Genomic DNA, 6,516 nt, shown 5'->3' on the forward strand with positions numbered 1-6,516 from the left:
ACCCTCCAACTGGTTCTAGCGATTCAAAGGTATCATCAGATCCAGAATCAGAGATGACGGCTCCAAAGAAGCTTAGTGATTACTCACAACCAAAGCTTACAGATTTTCCACATCTCACCCCTACTCCGGTTCTTGATGGGGTTCAATTCGAAATTAAACCTCAATTTATAACGATGATAGAGAGGAAGCAATTTAGTGGAGCTAAGGGTGAAGACCCGAATCTTCATATTGCCGACTATTGTCAATATTGTAATACCATCAGGCAAGCCGGGGTCACTCAAGACCAAATCAGGGAGATTCTCTTTCCCTTCTCTTTAACTGGAAAAGCTAAATTGTGGTTTAATGGTTTAAATAGAACTGCACTTGGTATAACTGACTGGGAAACTCTTGTTTTGAATTTTTATAACAAGTATTATCCTGCAGAGAGAACATCCGTACTACGGAGTGCGATTCAGAACTTTGCCCAAGAAGCTGATGAATCTTTATATGAGGCTTGGGAGAGGTTCAAGGACTTGCAAAGAGAATTCCCTCACCATAATTTAGCATAATGGCAGTTAATCCAAGCCTTTTATAACGGCACTGGAAATTCCTCTAGAATAATTTTAGATTCTGCAGCTAGTGGGAGATTTATGAATCTTAATGTTGATGATGCAGGTCAGGTTATTGAAGATATGGCGATACACAATTCCCATTATGGGAATCCTAGAGAATTTGCTAACAAAGGGAAACATAGTGTTGACTCTGTATCCTTTTTGCAAGCTCAACTGACCTCTATATGCCAAAAATTAGATAATCTTAGCTCTGCCAATGTAGCTAATGTTTCTGCAATTAATAATAATTCTAATGAGGCTTTCTGTGAAAATTGTGGTATTATAGGTCATTGGGAACAAGATTGCAGGAGTTCCGTGGAGCAAGTTAATGCCTTTCAAGCTTATAGGTAGAATAACCCATACTCCAACACCTACAATCCTGGGTATCGGAATCATCCGTACCTTTCTTACCTGAGTACTAATGTTCAAAATCCACCACCACAAGAACCACAGGCGCCACAGCAACAACAGCAGAAATATTATCATCCCAATGCTGGCCAGAAGAACCAACCACAACAAACCTCCTCATCTTCTGACCCTTCTCTGGTGGAAATTAGAGCGATGTTGGTTAATATGCAAAAGCACATGGAGAGTAGAGATGCGACAATTGATCAAATTCTAGCACATAATAAAATTGTAGATAATCAAATTGCGCAACTTTCCGCTACTCTACAAGCCCTCCAACAGGGAGCTCTACCGGCACAGCCGACCAAGCCTACGGATCAAGCCTATGCAATTACTCTAAGGAGTGGTTCAAACTATGAAGGGCCCCCTATGCCCAGAGTTAATGAACTTGTTTTATTAAATAATGCTAATCTTGATTCCGTTAAACCAAATAATGTAGTTGATAGCCCTGCAGGGCTAAAGGATAATACTAATACATCTAATTCTACATTGCAGGGTATGACTCCAGAGAAGGTGGCTACTCCAGATAAGAGCAATAATGCTCCAAAGCCAATTATCAAACTTCCATTCCCCAATCGTCACTTGAAGACAAATTTGGATAAGCAGTTTGGTAAGTTCCTAGAGATGGTAAAAGATTTGAAGGTAACAGTTCCCTTCATTGAATTAATCACACAAATTCCTTCATATGAAAAATTTATGAAAGAAATATTGACAAGGAAAAGGTCTATTAGTGAGGTAGAGACAGTAGCTTTCACTGCAGAGTGTAGTGTCGTACTTCAAAATAAGTCTCCACCTAAATTAAAAGATCCGGGTAGTTTTTCTATCCCTTTTCATATAGGCAATCTAATGATTAATAATGCATTGTGTGATTTGGGTGCTAGCGTTAGTGTCATGCCATTATCTGTGTGTTCCAAACTGAATATGGGTAAATTAAAAGCTACCGATATTACTCTACAAATGGCCGACCGTTCTTTTAAATACCCCTTAGGTGTTTTAGAGGATGTCCTTGTTAGAGTAGGTAAATTTTATATACCTGTTGATTTTGTTGTTCTTGATATGGCTGAGGATGTGCAAACCCCAATTATTTTGGGTAGATCGTTCCTTAACACTGCAGGAGAAATCATAGATGTGAGAAGTGGTAAGTTAACACTATCAGTAGGGGATGATAAAGTTATTTTTAATCTTAATAATGCCCCTAAAAGCTCCATGACTGAGGAGAAATGTTTCAGTGTTAATGTGGTTGAGAATTATTCTAACAAGCCCTAAGCTCTTAAAAAAGATCCCTTAGAGGCGGTATCTTGTGTTGCATCCCTTTCAGATGAGATAGACAAATGGCAGAGGGAAGTCAATAGAAAGAGCACTTTACACTGTTGGTCTTGGTTTTGAGGATGAAAAGGTGGAACCAATCAAGCAAGTTGTGCGATTTGAGCCTACGGTAAGTGTTCCGCCAGATCGAGTTGCAAGTGTTGAATGCAATGACAATTTGAAGCAACCCTCGATCAAAGAAGGATCTTTGGTGCGTAGCATTGAAGAACCCCTTACCCAAGTCAAGGAGGATCCACCAGATAAGGTGAATTGGCGTCCCACAGGGCATGTCAAGAAGCCGCGTCGCAGCCGAAACACCGCTAGACCGGGTGAGAAACCACCCGATCAAGCGTTAGGCCAAGGGTCCTAGTTATTATACTGTGGTAAGAGGGTCGTGCGGGACCTAGATAAACCAGCGCTTTGCGGGAGGCAACCCGTATTTCTTGCTTTTTAGACTAGTTTTCCTTTTTCTTTATTTTTATTTTTATTTTAGAGAGGCGAGGAGAGTGAAATTTTACCTTTTATAAGTGTTTTTGTACATGTATAGGTTTGAGAGGTAAAGAGACTTAGAAAAAATTGAAGACGAAAAGAAATCGAAGAAGAAGCTAAGAGAATCTGACCGGGCACGGGCCCAATCGGGCGGAGCTCGCCCGATCGGGCGCGAAAGCGAGGAAAAATTTCAGCTCTTAATTCGTCCAATCGGGCGCGCAACTGGAGTTGGAAATTGGAGCTTAATTCGCCCGATCGGGCGCATTTTTGTGAAAAATTGAGTGAAGGAAAAGAAATGTCAGGCGAAGCTCGCCCGACCGGGCGAGTGAAAGGACGAAATTTTACTTCGTATTCGCGCCCGATCGGGCGCGCAACCATACATCTGGAATTCAGCTTAACTCGCCCGATCGGGCGCGCCTATTTTTTATCGTCCCTTATATTCTTTTCCCTTCTTTCTTTCCTCACTTTCTTCTTCTTTCATCTTCTTCATTACTACTTTCTCTCTCTAAAACCTCCATTCTCACACCTTCAAACTCCCTTATTTTCAACATCTCCTCCAATTCTTCCATCAAAACTCAATTATTTTTGCATATTCTTAATCATTTCATCTTTCTCTACAATTTACACCCAATTTCTACCACTTTCTCTCAATTTTTATCAAACCCTAAGAGAGAGAAAGCTTCAATTCCTACTATTTCTCATAAACAATGGCTCTCAAAAGATCTAGGACCGTAAGGGGGGAAAGCTCAAGGCAACAAGAGCCTAGGATTGACCAGGAGTTGCAAGTTCCGGGATGGGAGAGGGTGGTCATCACCACCTAAGAGCAAAAGCAAAGGATGATCAATCTCATGTCAAGGCAGGTAATTCCTACACGTTTTGTTCATCACCCCACCCTTGCTAAATTAGGAATTGATAAACCCGTAGAAAAGTTGTTTAAAGGAATTGGCATGAGTGGTTTGTTTAACTTGCACTATGATACTTATGACTATTTGACCTTGGAATTTATTTCTAGTTTTAATGTCATAAAATCTAATGCTTTGATTTCTCATGTTCAATTTAGATTACTTAATAATGATGAGGAAGTGGGGATGCCAACTTGAACCTCCAACATGCCAAGGGCACTTGGATACAACATCCCGTGCCAAAGTTTTGGCAACGGTTTGTTGGCCTTACCATCTTTGGGAGGCATGAACCCGCCAATGTTAGGAGGGATGAGCTAGAATTGCTAGGGTCATACATGATACCTAGGAGTGATAAGCTCAACATTGTCCATAAAATGGCCAACCACTTCCAAAGGGTGGCCGAGGCGGGTAGGTCTAGGGTACCCATTTATTTTGGTGGTCTAGTAACTCACATAGCGGTTAAACACCTTAACTTTGTCCCTAACAACGAAGGAAAGGTAACCGACCCAACAATTATGGACCTACCCTATTTAGGTGGCCTAAATTGGATAAATGTCATGGGAGGTGAGACTTGGTGGGTGATTCAAAGGGAATCGGGTAGAAGGGACAATGCTTTTACTTTGCCCAACCCCGCCTTGACCAAATTTGAGAAGGGGAAGCCTTCTTATACTTTTGAAATTAACGGTCAAGGTGAGGTTCAACCACCTCACCCTTCACCACAACCCCACCAATCTCCCCTAGACCACTCCCCTCATCACCATTCACCACACTACCCACCACCTCCACCCTTCACATATGACATTCCCACTTCCTCAACCAACTACAACATTGACCCCAACGCCCCTTATGACTTTTCGGCTTTTAGGAGCCAATTGGATAGGATTGAGATGGGGCAAGGGAGAGTCGAGAGTATGGTTAGGGACTTGGACACTAGAGTTGGGTCTCTAGATAGACGGGTGGGGTATGTGGAGAGGAACCTCGGGAGGGGTCTATACCCCATGTACGATGATTATGCACGTCGGGGGGCTATTCCCCCCGAATCACTTGTTCCCGATTGGTTCCAATATCCTCAAGGAGGATACACGGACCCAAGTGCCTACGGTACCTATGTGGACTACTCATCGGTCCATGGTTATGGGACCGATGTTCCTTTTGGTGGGCTTGGGGGGAATGTGGATCCTAACAACTTTGCAGGTGGTTCGGGTCATAAAGGTGGTGGTTCGAGCCATGGAGGAGCTGGTTCTAGCCATGGAGGGGGCTATTCGAGGATGGATGAGGATGAGGAGTAGGCTACACTCCCAAGTCAATGAGGGCATTGCTTGATTTGGCTTGGGGGGGTGATCTTTCGCTTGGTAATTCTCTTCCTTTTCTCTTTTTATTTGCTTTCTAGTATAGTTTTTATTTGCTTTTCTAGTGTAGATTCTATTTTCTTTCCAATATGAAAATACAAAAAAAATTGAAAAATAAAAAAAATCCAAAAATACGTTCCAATGAATTGTAAATCATGCTTCCCTGTGCCCCTTACTTGAGAAAATTTGTTTTGATTCTTGGTTATTGATAATGAGCATTGTAGATTTGTTGGTCATGATTTGAAGTTTAATTGTTTGGATTCCTAAACATGCGTCAATTTTGCCAACTATTTGTGAATATAGTGCTTGACTAGTTGATTTGGTTAGGAAATATGTGATAGTTCCATAGTTCCTGGTATGTCAATGAATTTGAGTATTGGTTTGCAACTATGAGTAGTGTTTCATGACTTATTATTTATGCACATGAGGAGGACGGAGGCGTTCATTCTTTTAGGTAGCCTTCAGAGTATTTAGATACATTTGTTCCCTTCTTGTTACCCATGTTGTTGCTTGTGCCCTTTTATTGTTTATTTAGCCACATTACAAACCTATATGAGCCCCATTGGTTACTAGTCCCAAGCTTGGCTTGGGGGAGCTATTAGTTGGTGAGGTGAGGGAGTTATGGTGTGCACATTATTTGCACAATGTGGGAATAAAAGAAGAGTGATTGTTCTTTGATTTTTGATTGGAAAATATTGATATGTTGTGTTTCAAAGTTGAAATTTCCAATATGAGTTAAAAAAAAAAAAAAAAAAAAAAAAAAAAAAAAGAGCAAAAGGAAAAAATTTTAATGCTCAAATGTTCTATTTGAAGGTTGTTCAAGAAAACAAAAAGAAAAAAAAAATTCAAGTTCAAGAAAGAAAAAAAAAAGAATGAGTTCAAAGTTTGTATTTTACTCAAGTTCTACATTATCATATTTTTATGAGTGAAAATTGTAAGTGTTGGGATTGTTTATATTGTTTGGAGTTGTATTTGGTGGATTCTTGTTGGAGTTAGTTATGTTGATGGAGATGTATGATCATCATTTATTTTGATCATGGGTTTATTAGGATTTGGCTCCCTTAATGCATAGCTTTTCTCTCACATACTCCCAAATTTATCCTACCCTTTACCCTAGCCTTACATTACAAGCTTTAAAGACCTTCCGACCTTGTGTATAGAGTTGTGTGAATGTGAAAGTGTTGTTTATCAATGCAAGTTATGAGTTGACATATTTCGAGTCGACTAGTAGGTTGAGCGTTCATTGTTTTAAACACACGAGAGTGTGAGATGGGTGGGCATTGTTCACAAGTAAAGGGGTTGGTTGGAGAGCGATCGAGTACATCTTTTACTCGCCACATAAATGAAAGTTGAGTGTGTGAGCACTAGTCTTGAATTCTATATGCTCTTGTGGTTTGCTCTATTTGACAATTGTTGGGGAGGAAGGGTGATTGGATGAATAAGATTGATTGATATTGAAGCATGTTCATTAGATTT

At 40.5% G+C, this 6,516-nt stretch overlaps 1 non-coding gene across 1 annotated transcript; it reads right to left on the reverse strand.

The window, feature by feature from the left end:
* Positions 1 to 434: 434 nt before the first annotated feature.
* Positions 435 to 541, reverse strand: LOC145625756 (small nucleolar RNA R71). The gene has a single exon (XR_014110661.1). It is a non-coding gene; the product is annotated as a small nucleolar RNA R71 (small nucleolar RNA).
* Positions 542 to 6,516: the final 5,975 nt, after the last annotated feature.

This window comes from Chenopodium album, chromosome 3 (assembly GCF_948465745.1).
Source record: "Chenopodium album chromosome 3, dcCheAlbu1.1, whole genome shotgun sequence".
Classification (NCBI taxonomy): domain Eukaryota; kingdom Viridiplantae; phylum Streptophyta; class Magnoliopsida; order Caryophyllales; family Amaranthaceae; genus Chenopodium; species Chenopodium album.